We start from the raw sequence: 19,631 nt of genomic DNA, 5'->3' as shown, positions 1-19,631 counted from the left end.
CCATCCCCAGGAACAAGATCTGTGATCTTCCCTGAGCGTTGCCTCATGTTCTCTAGAGGACAAGAAGACCTGATTCTGCTTATTAATTGAATTGGTGACCTTGGGCAAGTCATTTTACTCCTCTGCATCTGCGATCAATAAATACATGTTGAATGAATGAAAGAATTAATTAATATTCTATAGAGCTATTTTGTGTCTGTCCTTCATAAGGTCAGCAGAAACGCCATACAAATTGTACTAAAAGCTCATATTTTTCTAGTGCTTGAGGTTTGCAAATTAAGTTTCTATATGTGATACCATTAAATACTACGCATCAAAAACTGTGACTTACTATCTCCCTCAGTGTCCTTTCTGTCAGGGTTGGCTTTTTTTGTTTTTGTTTTGATCCAAAGTCTAATCGGTACGGCAGTTACTTATCTGCCTCTCTAGTCTGAAATAGTTCCCCATCTTTGTTTTGCATTGCTTTTCATGACATCAATATTTTAAGAGAATTCAAACTAGTTGTTTTACATAATATCCTTCAATTTGTATTTGCTGAGTTATTCCTAACAGATTTGGGTGAAACTTTTTGGCAAGAGTATGGCATGACTAGTGCTGTGTTTTTCTCAATGCATGCCATCAGGAGGTACCTGATATCTTGGTTTTGTCTTGGTTTTGGCCATGGCAAGTTTGATTATGTGGTTAAAGTGCTAACTACCAGATTCCTCCATCATCAAGTTACTTTTTTCTGTTTTTGATGAGTAAATAATCTATGGGATACATGAAAATTATTTTTAAATATGAAGGGCTTGAGGGGCGTCTGGGTGGCTCAGTAGGTTAAGCACCTGACTCTTGATTTCAGCTCAAGTCATGGTCTTGAGGTTCATGAGTTTGTGCCCCACATCAGGCTCTGGGATAACAGTGTGGAACCTGCTTGGGATTCCCTCTCTTTCCCTCTCTGCCCCTATCCTGCTTGTGCTCTCTCTCTCTCTCTCTCTCAAAATAAATAAACTTAATTTTTTTTTAATATGAAGGGCTTGAGAAATCTGTGAGATATATAAAAACTTTTTCAATATCAAGAGTTCAAGGAATCTTAAATGCTGTTAAGGCAAGTCAGCATAAGTATCTCCCATCAGTGTTCACCCCCAGGGAACAGAGGCTCTGGCTGAGCTGGGCCCTATTTCCCATGTCTCTTTATTCCCCCAGGACAGGAATCCTTATCCAGGACCCATGAAGTCCCCTGAGACCGTATGCAGGAAATGGTGAGCACCCATAGCCTTTAGTGTGTTCTTAAAGTGGTCCCTATCTCAAAACATTAAGAATCACTCTTATGTGCTAACATTGTTAATAAAGACCTAGAAGTTAGGAAGGAAAATCTTACTGAGGGAAAGAAAGGAGTTTTATTGTTGACTGACTGATGTGAGGTTATGGAGGGTCATATAGGAAGACTTGTCTCAAAGATACTTAGAAATATTCATTTTCAGGGCGCCTGGGTGGCTCAGTTGGTTAAGTCTCTGACTTTGGCTCAGGTCATGATCTCCCAGTTCATGGGTTTGAACCCCACATTGGGCTCTGTGCTGACAGCTCAGAGCCTGGAGCCTGCTTCTGATTCTGTGTCTCCCTCATTCTGTCCCTCCCCTGCTCGCTCACACACACTCTCTCTCTCTCTCTCTCTCTCAAAGATAAATAAACATTTAAATAATTAAGAAAAAAAAGCAATATTCATTTCCTTCATGACACTTGATATTTTGAAATTGTTTGAATGTTTTAATGTCTGTCTTTCTCCCTTAGGCTCCTTGAAGGAAAAGCCTATTTCTGAGTGTTTACTTCAGCCCTGCATCACCAGGACTGGGCACGGTGCCTGGCACAAAGGAGGTTCTCAACTAATTTTACTGAATGAAAAAAAAAAAAAAGAAGAACAGACAGATGCATCAATGAGAATGGTTGAGAGAGAGAGAACAGAAAAGCTGGGGGCGGAAAAGGGAACATTTTAAAGTTTAAAAAATATTTGTTGAAGGAACACATGAATGAATTCACATAGGCATGGTTTTTTTCCCACACAAAAGAAAATGGAATAATAGTTAACATGAATCCATTCTGACATGATAAGCCATACTGAATTCTGGTCTGACCTTTTGACACCATCTGAGCCTAAAATCAAAGTAAATTCATCTTATTTTTAGATAGAACCAGAAATCCAAATTTTAAAACGCTGATAAAATGGAGTGTAGCCCAGGGTGTGATGAAAGCAGGTCTTTTGGGGGAACTGGGTTCCCAGCACGTTATCCAGCATTAGTGATACAGGTGTGTGAGGCCAGGTGCTGAGTACTTGCCCCGACAACATCCCCAAGCCCAGCAGCTCCTCTCTGGCTTGAGCCCTTACTGTGCCGGCAGGGTGCTTCCTCTGTCCTTGTTTCTTGGAAGCTGGACTTGGTGGGGAGAGAACTGGCTCGGGTTTTGAAGACTTGGAGTCAAGCGACCTCTCTGCCCCAAGCCAACTGAACACCCCTGGATAAGCCACTGCTTTGTCCTCAGCGTCCCACTCTGCTAACGGAGGGCTAATGAGACTCTCAGTTCCCATCCAGCACCAAACTCCTCTGCCTCCATGAGCGGTCAAATGAGCTTCCAAGCACCCCTCCTCTCCTTTCTCCTCTGGGGATCGATGCCAAGGTCTAACCCAATGGGTTTAGTCAGGAAGCACCTGACTGCTTGAATCATAGAAGCCAAGTGAAAAAGCCAGATTTTGCTTCAAATGGTGACATTCCTCATTGAGGCCCCCCACATGGATTCCTGGGGCGGGGGGGGGGGGGTGGAAATCCTTCTAAGCAAGGCTGGTCCACACTGGACACAATGACTTCACAAAGCCTTTACCCTAAGTACTAATTCTACATGAAGTTGAGTATCAATGAACACAGGTTCCTGGAAGACCTGAGTCACTGTGGACCGTGGGAGACAGGAAGCCACCCACCTCCGCAGCTCCCAGCAAAGTGGGATTAAGCCAGGGTGGGGGAGAGCCAGACAACAACCAGGATTCAGTGTCCAAGTCTACAGAAATGATCATCTCCTTAGAGATGCTTTCATCGCTCTTTCAAAATTTTGTCTCCATTAACCAGATTCCCTACCAGGTTTTTCTCAGTAATTTGGGAGACTACAAAATTCAATCTTTATTCACTGTTCATGGAGCATTTAAGGACACTGTTCTGAGCACTCTACATGTATTAAATTCCTAAAACACAGGGTAGATACCTACTTGTTACTCCCCTTATTTGTGTCTGAGGAAACTGAGGCCCAGCACCGTCAGGGAGTTGACAGTCTGAGCTGCACAATCACAGTAGTCAACAGCCCTGGCCAGTCTCTACCCTTGAGGAGCTGACTTTTCTAGAATAGGGAACCAGAAAATGAGCAAAAGAACAAACACAATACTTTCCAGAACAAATAACAGCAGTGAAGAAATCAAATGTAGGAGACTAGTCCATCTTGTCCAACTTCACATAATGGGTCCCAGGGCCAGACTTTGGGTTCTCAAAGGCGCTTATCCGCCATTTCCAACCTGGCTCCTTTGGGGGAACTGAAGTGAATTATTACACACAAGATAACATAGAAAAGAAGAATTATTAAAAACTGTCTTTCTAAAAATTTTTGGCAAATAAATAAGAAGAAGATGAATGATAATCCTCTTATCTATATTTTGCTTAAACCCTGTACTTTTTAAATATTTTTTTTTCAACGTTTATTTATTTTTGGGACAGAGAGAGACAGAGCATGAACGGGGGAGGGGCAGAGAGAGAGGGAGACACAGAATCGGAAACAAGCTCCAGGCTCTGAGCCATCAGCCCAGAGCCCGACGCGGGGCTCGAACTCACGGACTGCGAGATCGTGACCTGGCTGAAGTCAGACGCTTAACCGACTGCGCCACCCAGGCGCCCCAACCCTGTACTTTTTAAAAAGATTTTTTAATGTTTGTTTATGTATGTATGTATGTATGTATGTATGTATGTATGTATGTATTTATTTTAACGTTTATTTATTTTTCAGACAGAGAGGGACAGAGCATGAATGGGGGAAGGTCAGAGAGAGAGGGAGACACAGAACCTGAAACAGGTTCCAGGCTCTGAGCTGTCAGCACAGAGCCCAACGTGGGGCTCGCACTCACAGACTGCGAGATCATGACCTGAGCCGAAGTCGGACGCTTAACCGACTGAGCCACCCAAGCACCCTGATGATTACTTATTTTTGAAGGAGAGACAGAATGTGAGGGGGGAGGGGCAGACAGAGAGGGAGACACAGAATCCAAAGCAGGCTCCAGTCTCAGAGCTGTCAGCACAGAGCCCGACGTAGGGCTCGAACCCGTAAACCACGAGATCATGACCTGAGCCGAAGTCAGAGGCTTAACTAACTGAGCCACCCAGGCACCCCTAAACCCTGTACTTTCTTAAGATGCAGACTAGGGGTGGGATTTCTGGTTCAAAGATTATGCAAAAAATATATATATGTGTATGTCCAAAATACAGATCATGTTACTGTGAAATTATTCCCACAAAGATTGTACCAAAATTATTCCCACAAAGATTTTACCAGCTCCACTGCCTATGTCAGAGTATTCATCATCGGTAGGAATTTTTTAGTTTGGTGGGAGAAAAATGGCATCTTGTTGCTGCCTTCCTTTGCATTTCTTTAATTATTAATAGAATTTTAAAATCCTTATTTTACACTTTTTCTATGACTTTGAGAGAGAATTTGTGAACTCGGTGAGTAGGGCATTCATACAAGGAAAAAGCACTGGATATTTCTAACTTAATCATTACACCATTAAAATGAGCTCTGCACAGTGTATCTGGAAATGGGCTTTTGTCTGAGAGACAGAGAAGAGTGTGCGTGGTTTCTTTTCCAAATTGGAAGCCAGAAGTCCAAGCAGAGCGGTATCCTGGAAGCCAGTACCACCTCCATGTTCCCACCTATCTTGGGTAAGGACCTTGCCAAACAGCTTCCCTTTGCTCCTAGAAATTCCCATTTTAAATCTTTACAGCACTGTAAAGTTTTGGGCATGTATGTATGTATGTATTGAAATTCAAGTCAGTTAACATACAGTGCATTACTGGTTTCAGGGGTAGAACCCAGTGATTCATCACTTACATAGAACACCCAGTGCTCATCCCAACAAGTGCCCTCCCTAATGCCCATCACCCATTTAGTCCATCCCCCAACCCCACACTCCTCCAGCAACCCTCACTTTGTTCTCTATAGTTAAGAGTCCCTTATGGTTTGGGGCGCCTGGGTGGCTCAGTCAGTTGAGCACCCGACTTCAGCACGGGTCATAATCTCGTGGTTCGTGGGCCCCGCGTCAGGCTCTGTGCTGACAGCTTAGATCCTGAAGTCTGCTTCGGGTTCTGTGTCTCCGTTTCTCTCTGACCCTCCCCCACTCACGCTCTGTCTCTCTCTCTCAAAAATAAATAAAAATAGGGGCGCCTGGGTGGCGCAGTCGGTTAAGCGTCCGACTTCAGCTGGGTCACGATCTCGCGGTCCGTGAGTTCAAGCCCCGCGTCGGGCTCTGGGCTGATGGCTCAGAGCCTGGAGCCTGTTTCCGATTCTGTGTCTCCCTCTCTCTCTGCCCCTCCCCCGTTCATGCTCTGTCTCTCTCTTTCCCAAAAATAAATAAACGTTGAAAAATTTAAAATAAATAAATAAATAAATAAATAAATAAAAATATTTAAAAAAAGAGAATCTTTAATGGTTTGCTTTCCTCTCTGTTTTTATCTTGTTTTTCCTATCTTTCTCCTATGTTCATCTGCTGAAAGCACTGTAAAGTTTTTAAGAAGAGAGATACAGGAAGCAGTTCTCCAATTTTTTGTGTGTGGCTAATTTAAGTTGTAGTAACACAAAAATACTTTTCACTTGAATAGCCTTTAAGATTCATTTTGAAAACAGCAGTGGCCACCTTGAGACGTATTTATTGTAAGTTTTCCGTACTCTACCAGTGGGGGTACAAAGAAAAATACTAAAATAACTACTTATAAAGCTCAAATGAATTTAATTAGCCTGCCAAAGACGAAAAAAATACTAAATTATAAACCACCATAGACATGATTAATTACATTCACATTATGCACAAAGCACAAGAATGAAACCACCCCACAGCTCGTTCTTCCCAGATTCAGAGGTATGTACTGTCACCAGCAAGACAGCTCCTGGTGGAGACAGACTGAGAGCCAGCAGCTGCAACCCGAGCAGTAAGAGTTTGATCACAAAGGGCCCCTGAGGCCTCTGCAGCCTCCTGACCACCCGGCCACCCTGCTTCCTGGAGAGGGTCCTGAAGCCCCTCTCCTTGGTGTTCCCCAGCCAGATTCTAATGAGTGAGGAGGGTTCACCCCTGCTGTCACCCCAAGCCCATGGACGGCCCACATTATCTCTTCCCACGTTCCACAGGTGATAACTGTATCACCTTCCAGGCAGGCTGGGACAGACTGTCCACCTGAGCAGATGAGGCCTGACTATCATTCCATCACTGCAGAAGAAGACAGAATGGCTTTTGCTGGACCGTCTGAGGTGTCTGTCACATGCACCAAAACTCTCATGTGGCTGCAACTGTGAAACTGGCTTATGGGTATTTTTATTTTCTTCTGCAGGTGTCTGGATTTTTTCTGAAATTTTCACATGGCCCTCAGGTGGTGTACAAAAGAACAGTGATGGATGTAATAATCTGGGGTTCTGGAGTCAGACTGTCTGGATGCAAATCAGCCTTACTAAGTGGATGACCTTCTCCTCCGTGATCAGTGTTTTCCTCAACTGTGTCCGGGGAACAATAGAACCCACCTCGGTGGTAACGTGAGCATTGAAGGAGCTAAGACCTGCAACGTGCGTGGCCTCAGGCGTAGTCCACAGTGACTAGGGTGGACAGCACTGGGCATCACTAGCGTCACCTGATGATCACTAGCATCAGGCTGCCTCACACACAGGTCTCAATTGTGCTGGGAGCCTCATTCTCCCCAAATCAAGCCTTCTTTATCTTCCCTCTCCTACTTTGTCCTCAGCCCCTTCACCAAACTCGTGCATTCACTGAACACTGGAGGCTCCTCTCTCTCCTCTCTCCCTCTGTCTTCATCCCCACCCTCTAACTCTGCCATCTCCCTCACCTCCCTGCAGATTTCTAAGATTGGGGACCACTCAGGGTTCCCGCTTGGAGGCAGAAGCAGTGACTGACCCTCAGGTTCCAGAGTTATTTAGATCTGAGCACAAGGGTGAAACGGTGCTCCCTGAACATCCCTGGGACCTCCTGGACGGACACTAACACCCTCCCCCCACTGGTCCCCTTCCTGTACCCGAGCTAGCAGGCTGGAACCCCCTCTCCTACATTCTCCTCATTCCCCTTTCTTCATCCCCTCCTTTCCTCCTTGCACCCAAACATGTGCAAGCTTGGGTGAGGAGCCTTTTAAACAGCTCATTAAAACTATTAAAAGCAGAAAATTGACCTTGGGAAATGATTGTGCAATAGCTTTATTAGATTGCTTGGGGGAAAAAAGTTAGAAAGCCTGGCTGTCTTACTACTGATTTCTCAGGGCTCTCCATACAGGCTTCTAAATTTGGATCTCAAGAATTATTGAGCTTTGACTGGAAAAAAAATAAAAAACGAAAACAAAAGAATTTGAAGTCCTGCCAGAGCCCGGAGTAATTCTCCAGCTCTTTCTCCCAGAGCTCTTAGAGAGCAGGAAGGGCCTGCTTTGTCCATCTGGGGGAGGGAGGGTCACTGTGTGGAGTATTTGTTGGGGTGGGGGGAGCATGGGCAGATTGAGGGTTCCCTACTAAACTGCCCTCTCTCTTTACAACCCTGAAATGAATTTTTGCAGGCATTCATGATTGATAGATAGGAAGTGAGAGGTGGACAAAACACCAAAACCCCACCTGGTAAAGACAAGCAAACGATTCAAAACACATTTCAAAGACAAAGGTGCAGGGCAGTTCTTTGTTCTGCTTCTAAAAGGTCTGTGTGTTGGAGTGGGGGCCCAGCAGCTGGAGGAGAGGTGGGAGTGAGGTGTGAGCACGCGCGTGCACACACACACACACACACACACACACACACACAACACACACACGCGCGTGCAGAAGCCCATGTGTGTTTGAGGCTCCAGGTCTGGCCTGGCGAGTGTGGCAATGAGGGCCTGGTCTGGGGGTCAGAAGGCTGGGTTCCAGAGCCGGCCTGGCCCCTGCTCAGAGCAAGGCAAGGGGAGGTCTCTCCCCACCCACACCTCCCAGAAACAGGGAGAAGAATGAATGCTGGACCTCCAAGAGGGGTCAGATTCTGTGGGCATTTCCTGAGCACCTACTCTGCACCAGGCGCTGTCCCAACCGTGCCCTCTGGCCCTCCTCACTTCATCTCACGGCACTCCCCACCCCCGTCCCAGGGGCAGAAGGCCTGTTTTCCAGAGGAGCGGACTGGGACTTAGCAGGGTAAGGGCCTTGTCCCGAACCCCAGGGCCATGAAGCAACATCGCCAGAGCCCAAACCCAACCTTTCCTGAGGCCGGTCCTGCATGTATGCGCTACGCAGGCCCGTGTGCTTGCACGCACACACGTGTGATAACAGGAGGGGGCTTGGGGTATGACTTTCATTGCAGCGACCTAGTCCTATGCCTCCCTCACCCCCTCCTCAGCTCCGTCCCCACTGTATCCCCCTAGACCCAGCCTGGTGCCGACTGAAGACAGAAGACAAAGAAACTGAAGAAATCCCTTTAGCACCCTCAAGGTGCTGAAGGCAGCGAGCACAGAGCTTTTTTCCTCTACTTTCCCAACCCTGACCAAAATCCATCTCGTGGAGGATCCTGGCAGGCACTGGCCACAGGGGCTGCATCTTGTCATCTTGTCGGGGCTTCCGCCTCAGCTGGCAGAGCCCCTGTGAAGACCTGAGATCCAGCCTCCCTCTGAAGAATGGCCAGAACCAGTCCCCCCTTCCGCCCCCACTCACTCACTGGAGTACGATGTAAGGCTAAAGCTGAGTATCTTACGTGGATAGTTAAGTGCGTAAAGCAGTATTTCAATAATCAAAAGGCACTGGACAGAAAGACACTCACTTAGAAGTCTGAATTTTCTAGGTTTGAGTTTCTGAGTTGATTCCTCTTTTCTAGAATCCATTCTTATTTTCGTGTCTTCTTTAAAAAACTGGAGGGGAGGAAAGACACACGTACTAATATTGTATTAATGGGGCTCCAAAGTGCGCAATGGAACAGTTACAGGGTGGCTCCCCATTTTCCATCATCCAGGCTGCATCCTCCTTGGCCTGAGCCCTCCTGACCACCATCCGGCCCAGGCCACCATGGGCCCAGCTGCTACCATCAAGGAATGGCCTGTGATATCCCTCTCCCTGCCCTTGAAGCCACTGGGACAGATGATTGCTGTTGACAGCAGCTCCGTAAGGTGGCTCCAAGTAAGAAAGAAGGACTGGATCCTGGGTGAAGCTCACACCTGGGGCTGTGCTGTCCTGCAGGGGAGCAGAGCAGCTCAGAAGCAGTTCCTGAACAGACAACCCAGACAACCATGGCCCAAATCTGGTCTCCACTTCCCTGCCGTGGGACACCAGACAAGGGTACTCACTCTTTCTGTGCCTCAGTGTCCTCCCCATAATTGCCGATATGACTTTTCTTCCTTGGAGGATTGAGGATTAAGTAAAATAAAATAACATATGTGCCGAACGGTTGTTGGCAATATTATTGTTTCTCTGCAAATTGCTTCTTTCCTCCGCAAATGCAGAATTCACCCTGAACCCATTTTCTTTTGAAACTTCATTTAAAGAAATGAAGACGACCATGAGATACCACTTCTCATTTATCAGATTGGCAAAAATTCCAAAGTTTGAGAAGATAGTCTGCTGGTGAGGCTCTGGGGAAAAGGGCACTCTCCCCAGTGAGGAGCACAAGCCCCTACATCTCTGTAGAGAGCAACTTTATAACACTAGCAAAATTACACATGCCCTTATCCTTTGACCCAACAAAGTCACGTCAAGCAATCTATCCCAGAGATATACCAGCAAAAATGCACAAAAACACATTAAGAGACTATTAACCAATTGCAGTGTATGAACCTTCTTTAGGTCCAGATTTGAACAAATTGTAGTCACAAGACAAGGAAATGTGAACAATGGTTGGATACATGATCCTTCGAAGGAATTACTGTTAGTACTTTCAGGTGTGATCATGGCATCATAGTTCTATTTTTCTCAAAGGGTCTTTATCTGTTAGAGATACTTACTGAAATATATATGAATGGAAGACAATGTCTGGAACGTACTTAAAAATAATCCTTGGGGAGGGAATGTGTGGGTGACGGGTACTTGGGGGTTTGTGACAGTGTCCTATTTTTGTAAATGTTTCAGTTTCCATAGTAAAGTTAAGACATTACAGATAAAGCTGAAATTCCCCTTGACCCCGCCTAATCCAAGCACTTGGAGAAATTTATAGTAATACATGTGTATTTTGATTAATCTAATTAATTTTCACCTCTCCCCTTAGATCTCAAGCACTAGGAGGGCAGTGCTTTTTTTTTCTTTTTTTTTTTTTTTTTTTTTTTTGTTCACCACCATACACCCAGCATCCATCACAGTGCCAAGAACATAATAGGGACTCAGTATATAGTCATTGAGTAAATGAATGAATAAGCGAAGAAACTGTAGAATACCTATCCACATAGGACAACTCCCTCCATTTGCATATCGTACTAAACTCCTACTTCTATCAAGAAGTAGATCTTGTGGGATCTCCCACAAGATCCAATGGCAGAATAGATGTAAACACCTAATGGGCCACACTGGCCAGAATTCCCTTTAAGGTCCTTTTGCAGATATGAAGTTCCTTCTTTTTTTTTTTTTTTTTTAATTTACATCCAAATTAGTTAGCATATAGTGCAGCAACGATTTCAGGAGTAGATTCTTTAATGTCCCTTACCCATTTAGCCTATCCGCCCTCCTACACCCTTTCCCATAACCCTCTGTTTGTTCTCCATATTTAAGAGTCTCTTATGTTTTGTCCCCTTCCCTGTTTTTATATTATTTTTGCTTCCCTTCCCTTCCCTTGTGTTCAGCTGTTCTGAAGTTCCATTTGTTAACAACATAGCAGCTCCTTCATAAGGAGCTATAAGAGGTGCCTTGCAGTTGCCTGCCTCTCCATCCCTATAGTAACCCTCAGAAGATGGCTAGTGTTTAATCTGCTATACTATCACTCATGGTCAAGCCTCCTTGCCTATTGGACCTAGTGGGCAGTGTCTAGATCTTAGCTGTCTCTGCCTCCCCTGGGCCTGACAGCTGCACGTCTCCTAACAAATATTTGCTAGAACGTCCCTGAGACAGTGTATGAGTGAAGGAGTTATTGTGGCGCCCTTAAATACCAATTCTCTCCTAGCTGTGAGGTGTCACTGAGTTCTGGTCTAAGAGCTAGAATACACCCCAAAGTGCTTTCAAGAAAAAAAAGGGGGGCCGTCTGGGTGGCTCAGTTGGTTAAGTGTCCAACTTCAGCTCAGGTCATGATCTCGCAGTTCATGGGTTCAAGCCTTGCATCGGGCTCTGTGCTGACAGCTCAGAGCCTGGAGCCTGCTTCAGATTCTGTGTTTCCCTCTCTCTCTGTTTCTCCCCCGCTTGCACTCTGTCTCTCTCTCTCTCTTGAAAATAAATAAAGGTTAAAAAAATACATATCCTGGCCTTGCCGCTTCCTCTCCACAGCATATTCCAAGTCTATCTGGCCAGAATGCCACCCTAAAAGGCTCTTTATTCCCACAGCACAGTGCCAGCTGGGTCCCTTGCTGCCATGCCTGCCTTTGCCAGCAGGTCAGAGTCTCTGAAGGTGTTCTCTGAGCACTGGGCATCTTCTCCCCATGCAGTTCCTTCTTTAATTTGGCTGCCAAAATGTTGAATACCAAGTTATTCTGGGCAAGCCCAGCAACTTTTGTTGCTGGCATATCTGTTTTCCTCCTCTTTCTACCATTTTTTTCCCTTCAAAAAATTCTTATTCCATAATTTTTTTGGTATAAAAATGTTGGTAAGTTGCTTCAAATTCAATCAAGGAAGGAAAAGAGCCAGACAAGTATCCTGAATAAAATTTTACATTGAAAGTCTCCCCTTTCTGTTTCTACCACATGAATTGGGAAAGAATCTCAAGATTGAAATGATTCAGGCAACATGTGCACCTTCAGAAAATTGCACCCTTCCCTGGAGAAATGGTTGGCTCCAAGGCTGTGGCAAAGAAAGTGCAAAATGAACTTGGAACATCTTGGGCCAGAAGTCAGGAAGTGCTGACAGAATGATGGGGGATATGTCAAAATATGGCCCAGCTTGAAGGGGCCAAATGTGAGACAATATGAGCACCACAATAAATAATAAGAGAAGAGTTTAACCCATTGCATAAAATAAGAATGAACAATCCCACACTCAATATATTAATTGTTTGGGGGAAATGTTGTCTTCCTTACAGTAGAAAGACAACCAACAAATGTAAAAGGAATGATGGAATTAGGAAAATCACCATTTGGCAACCATCACATTAATCATTTTCAGGCAAGAACCATCAATAGATGAAAATGCATTGGGTGGGTGAAAATTTGAGGAGTAGCAGAATATTTACACAGTCTCCAACATCATCAATTGTAGTGGGGGAACCAACACCAAGTGCTTCTTGATGTGATGCATTTTTCTGAATGCATTATTCTGAATTCAGAAAAATGCATCACAACCCTCCTGTGGAATTTTGGTAAAGAATCAGTCTGGGAGCACCGGGGTGGCTCAGCTGGTTAAGTGTTCGACTTTGGCTCAGTTCACGACCTCACCGTGTGTGAGTTCAAGCCCCGCATCCGGCTCTCTGTTATCAGCACAGAGCCCGCTTTGGATCTTCTGTCTCCCTCTCTCTCTGTCCCTCCCCTGCTCGCTCTCTCTCTCAAAAATAAATAAACACTAAAAAGAAGACGAAGACGAAGACGAAGACGAAGAAGAAGAAGAAGGAGAATCACAGTCTGAATCCAAGCATGGGGAAACCTCAGACAGACCCAATGTTAGGGCCCTTCTATAAGATAACTGGCTTGAGAAATGTCCCTCTCAAAAGGGTGAGTTTTAATGTACAAAAACTCCATCTTGATACACCTGATTTTTAAAAAATCACTAACCTGCACTCCTTCTAAATAGCAATGTCTGGGAAAACAAAGAAAGAGTAGGAAGTATTCCATATCAAAGGAGACTGAAGAACCTGGACAAGCAAATACAACATGTGGTACCTGATTTCCCTTTGTTAGGAAGAACATTATTGGGACAAGGGGTGAAATCTGAATAAGATTTGTGCATAGACAATAACACTGTATAAATGTTAATTTCCTGATTTTGATAATTGATACTATGATTATGTAAGATAATTTTATTCAGCAATAAAGGGACATTTTATCCCACCTACAACTTAAGATCAAACAGTACATGGATAGACAGATTAGATGAATGGCTGGCTGGCTGGCTGGATAGTGTTAAAATAAAAGAGAGACCAAGTTTGCCAACCCCCTAGCAGACAAAAGCAGTTAAGGCACATAGGCAATGCCTATTCTAGCTTATTTCATTAACATAAGCAAAACTTAACTTCGGTTATCTGTTGTCAGTACCTCTCATAATCATAAGCAAAACTTAAGTCATCTTCCTAAAATGATATAATAACTTTAACCAATCCCCCTCATCTGGAAAACTTCACTGAAATAGCCAATCATTCTAAAGTTTAAACAACTTCCTTATTTTCTTTCTTTCTTTCTTTCTTTCTTTCTTTCTTTCTTTCTTTCTTTCTTTCTAGTTTATTATTTTGAGAGAGAGCTCAGGCAAGTGGGGGAGGGACAGAGAGAGAGGAAGAGAGAGAATCCCAAGCAAGCTCTGCACTGTCAGCACAGAGCCCAATATGGGGCTCAGTCCCATGAACCGTGAACCTGAACCGAAACCTGAGTCAGATGCTTAACCAACTGAGCCACCCAGGCACCCCTAAACAACTTTCTTGTTGTCACTATGCAAGTCATCCCATAATGTCATGCTGCTGTGCTACCTACCACTTTCGGATCTGACATCTCCATGTTCATGAACACTTTTTTTCCAAATCAAAATATTCACATCTAGTAAGGCCCTCTGAATTTCCTTTTGACAATGGGTAGACGGATGGATGGATACACAGATAAGATACACATGATAAAATGTCACATCTGGATGATGGGTATATGGGAATACTTTGTACTATTCTTTCAACTTTTCTGTAAGACTGAAATTATGTCAAACTAAAACGTTAAAAGAGAAAACTCAAAATAAAAGAGAGAAAGGTTTGCACCCAAAGCACTTGATTTGGCAGGTAGATATCCTCCTAATCTTTATAACCTTGAGGGGGAAACTTGCCCTCCTTTCTCGAAAGCCTATGTTGGTCTTCCAACACGTTCACTTTTGGTGGGCCCTGGTTCACAAATGATTAAGAATTTCAAGACAGCAACAGCAGAGCACTAAACTAAGTGCCATTGAACTAAGAGCAGGGGGCTCTCCCTGTTCAAGTGCAAGGGCTGCTCACCCATGAAGCCAGCATTGCCCAGCGCTGTACCTGGTGCAGAAGAGGGGCCTGGTAAATGTTTGCTACACGAATAGATGAGTAAATAAAAGTTCTTAGAACACATTTCCAAGCTGCATATAAAGCTGAGGTCTCCTGCAGCCACAACTTCTATGTGGGTAATTGACACAAGCCTTCATAAACCAACTCTGAAAGGATTCTGGACTGCAGAGGGTACCAATTCCCACCAAGCAGCTGGCAAAGAGAGCCCCCAGAGCCCCACAGGGTCCCCCCTCCGCTGTGACCTGTCCCAGGTCATCCTGGGCTCTCAGACCTTCTGAGTCTCCACACGGGGGCACAGGTCCTACTAGCCTGGTTCACCACTTCAGTGCCTATTTCCACTACCACCCTCCATGCCTGCGTCTCTTCTCAGTCCTACTACAGAACATTCTGGGGAATGTGAGCCCCTCCGGAGCCCCCAGCATGAACAATCTCCAGCTATGCCAAATGGAGGCAAAGGCAGCAAACCCCTTTTCACTCGTGACCTACATTGCCACTGGCTCCATGGACTGTGCCTTCTGCAAGTCGAGAGGGAAATGTTACTATGACAACAGCTCCTGGAGCTGCAGGGATGTAAAACACCTACTTAAAAAAGTTCACTTAACCCATATGGCAAATGGACTTCATTAGCTGTTTCTATGTCAAATATCCAAGCAAAGGTGGGCTGGAAGGGGGATATTTTTAAAAGGCTAATTCAGATTATGGCACCAGAGCCACCCGTTGAGAGTGAAGAGTACCACAGTTTTTGTTTGTTTGTTTGGTTTTTTTTTAGAGACGAATATTAATACACATCAGCAGTGTGCTCCCTAGCTCACATGATCTCTTTTGCAAATCCAACTTGGTTGGTTCCTATCAAGTTCCCCTTGTGGCTGTCTGGGTTTTCTAGGTCTTTCCACACCAGCATCCAGCAAACTCCATGTGTGACAGAAAGAGAATGAGGTTCTTAGGTCTGATATTCTAGCTTGGCTACTGATGAGCTGTGTGATCTCAGGTAAGTTCTTTCTTCTCTGAAGCCCAGTTTCCTTACTAGGACCATTCATTTCTTCATTCATCTGAATGTTCACAAATGTGTCTAGAGCAATCGCTATGTGTCTGAAGTAATAACACCTCTCTCAGGGGGTTGTGTGGCCTGAGACCACTGTTGGGGCTAAAGTCATTGTAGAAATCATGACCACTCCTCCTCACTTCCCTCCCCTGCCCCATGCCCAACCAACAGTGGTAACAGCCTCTTACGACTTCCACAGCCCCCAGCCAAGGTTCCCAATCATAGTCCAATTTGGTTGGGTTACGTCATCAACTATGAGTCTGTCATCTTCTAAGACTCTGAGAGGGCTCCTCAGGGATGAGACTGGCTTCTACCCCAGCCCCGTCTCCCAAGACCTGGCACCAAATCATCATAAGCCAGATCCTATGTGATTAAAGTGGCTGCGAGAGCCAGTGTCAGTAAGCAGTTTTGCATTATCTCCCCTGTTCCTCATATAACCAACGAATGCAAATCATAACCACCTTACAATGGTGGTTTCAGAATTCCTCTATGGGGGGCGGCACTTAAGAGGGTTGCCTGGGTGCTAAGAGCAGTACCTGATGATCAGTGGTCTTGTTTTAAATAGACTGCTCTGGCACAGCTGTTTGCAGGGAGCCTGACGCTGCCTTCACAGGGTGTGCAGTCTGTCTTTGCTTGGATTATTGGTATATGGGGTGACTTGGGCAGGGTGTGCATGGAGATTATGAAGAGGCTCGGAGCCCCCGGTTCTCGTTACCTTCCAGCCAAGGGTCTGTAATCTGACTCTGTGCATCTCGCAAAGTGATCTGTGATAGTCATCACTACCCTCCTCCAAAAGGACATCCTTCTTTACTTTCTTAGCTGAAAGCCTGGTCCCAGTGGAGCTCTACAGAGACGAAAAATCCAACATAAAACAGGGCATCAAAACTCCAGGGACATGAACCTAAATCCATGTCACCCTTCCTTAATTTCAGAGTTTCTCCAGCAGGGCTTGGAGAGAAATGTGGAACATCACTCTGGTAGTCCCTTCTGGACACGATTATGTCCTGGTTACTGCCTCCAGGAGCCTACTTGGTATTTCTCATCTTACTCTGATTGCATTCAAAACTTGATTAGATTCTATTGATTCTGTCATAAAAAAAAAATAAAGTCGGCCTGCTTTCCCCCCTGTGGTCTTTTGCTTGCTTAATATAAAAATCCCACCTGTGCCTCATGGGCTTAAACCTACATTTCTTTGCTCTGCTCCACTTCTAGTCCCTTCCCTTTCCCTTCTTAAAGCTGACATCTCCCCTCAGTCTTGTGCCCGGACTTTCGTTTTTATTGCCGTTATTTGCAGATCTCTGTTAGGACTATTTGCCGTCCCAGCTGCCAGAAGAGAAAGGAGAAATATTTCTCCAATTCTCAGATAGTTTCATGGGGAAAACTGGTTGTCAATGAATTCTTCTCTATTTTTTGTCTCCAAGTGCTATTTCTTCTCATCATAAGCAATTTCCCTTGTGGTGATGGAAAGGCTGACGGTGACCTGCATCAGAGGTCAGCCACCTTGAGGGCTTTGTATGCCCACTCTCTGTGATGTGGCAAATGCTCACTCACCTTTGAGGACCCAACTAAATGTCCCTACTGTGTGGACTTTTCCTTGGCTCCCCAGGGCAGTTGAGAGTAGATGAGAAAGAAGAAGAAGAAAAAAAAAAGAAGAAGAAGAAGAAGAAGAAGAAATTAAAAAACAGACCGAGGACCCACAATGGATTCATGAATGATAATTATACAAAGACAGTTTTAAGAGCTCACACTGTGACCATGAGACCTGGGTTGCTCACTTTTCACCCAAATTGCAGTTACTTGTATCATGATTTTTTAGTTACTTACTAATAATTTTTCTTGATGTCTACTTGCTTTTTCCACTTATTTTTAAAGAAATCTTATTAGGATCTCTAAGGGTTAGGTCCTTCCTGGAGTGGGCAGGAGCTAGGCCAGAATTCTGGCCATAGACACACAAGATTAAAAAAATATTTTTTTTAAAGTTTTAAAAATCCAGTTTAGCAGCAAAACTATCCTCTCCTCCTATCCTTCTTCTCCTACTGTTTTATACCTTTCTCTCTTTCCAAAGTGTTCTTGACTGACAAGTCCCCTAAACTAGAAGTAAAGACAAACAACCAACAAACAAAAACAGTCATGGAGAATCTGTGCAGATACTACTCCCCAGGAAAACCAAACTTCATATGAGGGGATGTTTTAGGGATGGGCCTTAGTTAGCAATAATAATGTTCATTATGAGTGCCAAAAGGGGAAATTCCAAATCCCAGCAATGAGGTATTGATTCTGCAAGCCATGGAACGACCATACAACAGAATTCTATGAAGCCATGAAAAATTATGTTTCAGGAGCATGGACCTGACATGGAGAGAAATTTACTTCATAGAACCAATTCAGGCAGTCTCTCTAGCATGACCACATAGACTAAGTATGAACTAGGACTTAAGATCAAGTATTGCTTAGCTCCCTTGGCTTCTATAAAACATTTCATTCATTCCTTGGGCTACAGAAAATAAAGATTCCATACTCGAGTTCCTTTGAAAAACTCTACATGAATCACAGTGAAATGAAGTCCATTGCCACTAAATTTCTCAAAGCTGCAGGTATGCTAATGTGCTTCACAAATCTCCAAGAGGGGTTGCTTTGATGACCTATTTTCTAGACTTACTTAATCATGAGACTGGTGTCCTAGGGACCACACTTTGGAAAGGGAAGATAGATGGATGATTGAATGCATGCATCAATTAATCAATACAGAAGTCTAGAAGGCACAAACAAAATGTTAACAATGGTTCCTTCTGGCTATTAAAAATATAGGTGAATTTTGTGGAAATATTATTATCTGTGATTTTCCTTCAATGAACATTTCTATTTATGTACTTTTAAAATAACAAAGCTCGGGGGCGCCTGGGTGGCGCAGTCGGTTAAGCGTCCGACTTCAGCCAGGTCACGATCTCGCGGTCCGTGAGTTCGAGCCCCGCGTCTGGCTCTGGGCCATCTCAGAGCCTGGAGCCTGTTTCCGATTCTGTGTCTCCCTCTCTCTCTGCCCCTCCCCCGTTCATGCTCTGTCTCTCTCTGTCCCAAAAATAAAATAAACGTTGAAAAAAAAAATTAAAAAATAAAAAAATAAAATAAAATAACAAAGCTCGTTTATTATTTTTTTAAGATGTTTGGAGAAGGGATGGAGATGGGAGAGTTCTCGTTCTCAAAATCAGCTGTGCATCTGCCTTGTACACATGCCAATGTTAATTATTGCTCTTCGAAAGCAATGAGGCAGATTCCCTGGATGACTTTCCCATTGTTCCCATTGGCCGTCATGGAAAACACTGCCTTTAACTAGTGCCTAGTCATCACCATCAGCATTATCATCATCAAAGTCACTGATATGATGGCTTTTTCAATTTTTCTATTGAGGTATAAAATTCACCTAACATAAAATCAGTGACTTTTGAGTGTACAACAATCACTTTTACCTAGTTCCAACTGATAGGCATTTAATGAGGATGTCCAGTACTGCCTTGAATTTATGCCTCACTCCCCATTTTTTTCCAAAAGGAATTGAGGTGGACTGTCAAAGGAATAGATATATACTAAGGTTAATAAAGCAGAAAATCAGAGTCATGGAAAGAGAAAGGGATAAATATACCACCCATGAGGTTAATACAATGCTTGTGGCTGAGCACCATGAGTATCTCTGAACTCCCTGGCAGCCGGGGCAAAATAGGAAACACAGAAACAAATGGCTACTATCAGAAAGGAGAAAGCTTGGTATCACTCAGGGAGTTTAAGTGCTTTTCTGGAACTTAATTCCTTTTTTTTTTTTTTTTTTTTTTATTTGAGAGAGAAAGCACAAGCTGGAGAGAGGGACACAGGGAGAAAGAGAATCTTAAGTAGTCTCAGTGTGGAGCTCAATGTGGGGCTTAATCCCATGGCCCGGATCATGACCTGAGCCTAAATCAAGAATTGAACACTCGGGGAATGTGGGTGGCTCAGTCAGTTGAGCGTCAGACTTCAGCTCAGGTCATGATCTCACAGTTC

This window comes from Leopardus geoffroyi, chromosome A2, assembly GCF_018350155.1.
Source record: "Leopardus geoffroyi isolate Oge1 chromosome A2, O.geoffroyi_Oge1_pat1.0, whole genome shotgun sequence".
Classification (NCBI taxonomy): domain Eukaryota; kingdom Metazoa; phylum Chordata; class Mammalia; order Carnivora; family Felidae; genus Leopardus; species Leopardus geoffroyi.
This window is presented reverse-complemented; position numbering follows the sequence as displayed.